Here is a 2,671-nt window from a genome sequence, read left to right as displayed (position 1 = left end):
ACGTCTCTACAGTCATGGATGGGGGTTGACAGGTCTGGGTCTGGCAGGAGAGTGGCAGGATTCAGGGTCACCGGGCCTGAGAAGGTGATTCGAGGAGAGTCCAGCAAGAGCCCTTGGTAGTGGGTGAGCCTGGCATTTGTCATCCATTTCCCTGGAGGGGGCCTGAGAATCCCCTCCACAGTATGCGGGGCTGTCACCCTCAGGTCCTGGCCAAAGGTCAGCTTGTCAGCTTCCTTTACCAGTAGGGCGATGGCTGCCAAGATGCGCAGGCAAGATGGCCATCCCGAGACTACTGGGTCCAGCCTCTTGGACAAGTAAGCCACAGGTCTCTTCCACAGGCCTAGTTGCTGGGCCAGGACTCCTTTGGCCACTCCCTTCTTTTCATCTATGAACAAAATGAAGGGCTTTTCTGGGTCTGGCAGAGACAAGGCGGGGGCCTGGAGAAGTATACCTTCCTCAGGATGTGAGGTCCACTGGCCACTTGGACCACACGGGAAGCGAACGAGGAACGGCGAAAGCCAGGGTGTCCGTGAGTCGGTGATGGAGGAATAGCGCCCCCCGGGGAGACTGGATAACAGGATTTAGCGTTACAGCTCAACCAAGTGACTCAGCTCAGATCTCAGTGATTCAGCTTCAGCTCCAACTTTATTGGGGTAAAACTAGGACTATTTATAGTGTAGAGACAGCAGAAGAAGCCTTAGCTGATAGGTACTTTTAGGATGCCTCATTTACATAGGGCGGTGGGCTTCTATCAGGCTATCAGACAACGCCTGATTAAAAACCTGGTAGCTCCTGTGCCGGAGGGCATGTATTTGTGGAGAGCACTTTAAAAGAAGAGTCAGGGAGGATGCCAGGAAGGCACTCTGCTATGAAAGGAATCTGCAGCACATGGTTTCCGAGCTCGTGAGCTATCCGGACGTGAAGAGACTTCTACTTTGCATAACAGAGGACCCCAACACCTAGTTGCTAAGCCAGGACTCCTTTGGTCACTCCCTTCTTTTCATCTATGAACAGAATGAAGGGCTTTTCTGGGTCTGGCAGAGACAGGGCGGGGGCCTGGAGAAGAGCTTCTTTTAGTCTATCAAATGCTTCTTGTTGTTCCTGACTCCACTTCCAATCCGGTCCTTCTTTGGTGGCTTCATACAGTGGACGGGCTATCTCTGCATACCCTGGTATCCAGAGTCTGCAAAACTCAGATGAGCCAAGGAATTCCCTCGCTCCCCGGGGAGAGGAGGGAACAGGAATGGTCAGGATAGTCTGTTTTCTGGTTTGTGTCAGCCATCTGTCTCCTTCCGCTATCTTGTACCCCAAGTAAACCACTGACCTCTGGCAGATCTGCGCCTTTTTGGTGCTGGCCCGATATCCCAGGCTGCCCAGTTCAGACAACAGGTTCCTCGTAGCTTCCATGCTCTCTTCACGGGCTGCTGTAGCTAGCAACAGGTCATCCACATACTGCAGCAGAGTCACATGGGGGTGCCTTTTGCGGAAGGGCTCCAGGTCTTGGCTTAGTGCCTCATTGAACAAGGTGGGAGAGTTCTTAAAGCCTTGTGGCAGTCTGGTCCAGGTGAGCTGCCCTGTCTTCCCCCCTCCTGGTTCTTGCCACTCAAAGGCAAACAAGGGCTGACTGACTTCAGCGAGAGGGACACTGAAGAAAGCATCCTTCAAGTCTAGGGTGGTATACCACATATGAGATGGTGGCAGGAGGCTAAGTAGGGTGTATGGATTGGGCACCGTGGGGTGAATGTCCTCTACCCTTTCATTTACCCTTCGCAAATCCTGCACTGGTCTGTAATCTCCACTGCCAGGCTTTCTCACAGGAAGCAGGGGTGTATTCCATGCTGATTGGCAGGGTTTAAGGATTTTTACTTCTAGCAGTCTATGGATGTGAGGCGCTATTCCCTTCCTAGCCTCTTCTGGCATCGGGTACTGCCGGACCTGAATGGGCAGGGCCGTGGCTTTGAGTTGGACCACAACCGGGGGCAGGTGCTTAGTGAGGCCGACTCCCCCGGTTTCAGCCCAGGTGGAAGGGAACTCCTGCAACCAGGAGCTCATGTCTCCCTGGCTCCCCTTTTTTAGAGCCACCGGGTGTCCCGGCCCGTGGGACTTTCAACGGGGTACCTGGAGTGAGGAGTGGGGATTGAATGGGGCAAGAGACACAGAGAATGGAGACAAGACAGTGCTCTGATCAAGTCTCGTTTATTGAACGTCTGCACAAAGCTTTTATAGAGAAGCAGAGGGTGGAAGAAGCTGGGCAGGTAAGTTCCACTGTTTACTGCACATTCCACAGCCAGACCATGAGGCAGGATGTTTTTACAGGATGAGGAAATTTACAAGGTTGAGGCAGAAAAACATGTTTTTCACAAAGTCATCGGCTACTCTTAAAATGAAGTCAGAGGCTGAAGCTGTAAACAGCTTGCTTCACAGACAATAGTTACTATTTCTGGGTAGGGGGCCCACGAGCCGGGAATAGGTGATATTCATCAGCCAGAGATAAAGACAACACATGTACAGGCTGCAGGGGCTGTCCTTCTGAGTCCATGACTTTTATCCCTTTAGGCTCAAAATGGATACGTGCCCCGATGTTGGTGAATAAGTCTCTACCCAACAAAGGTGCGAGACTGTCGGGCACAATCAGGAAGGAGTGGGAAACCTGATGCCTTCCCAAGTCCAC

The sequence above is a fragment of the Nannospalax galili genome, unplaced genomic scaffold (genome assembly GCF_000622305.1).
Source record: "Nannospalax galili isolate Female #2095 unplaced genomic scaffold, S.galili_v1.0 scaffold636, whole genome shotgun sequence".
NCBI lineage: Eukaryota > Metazoa > Chordata > Mammalia > Rodentia > Spalacidae > Nannospalax > Nannospalax galili.
The sequence above is the reverse complement of the archived record's forward strand: the minus strand, read 5'-3'. Positions refer to the sequence as shown.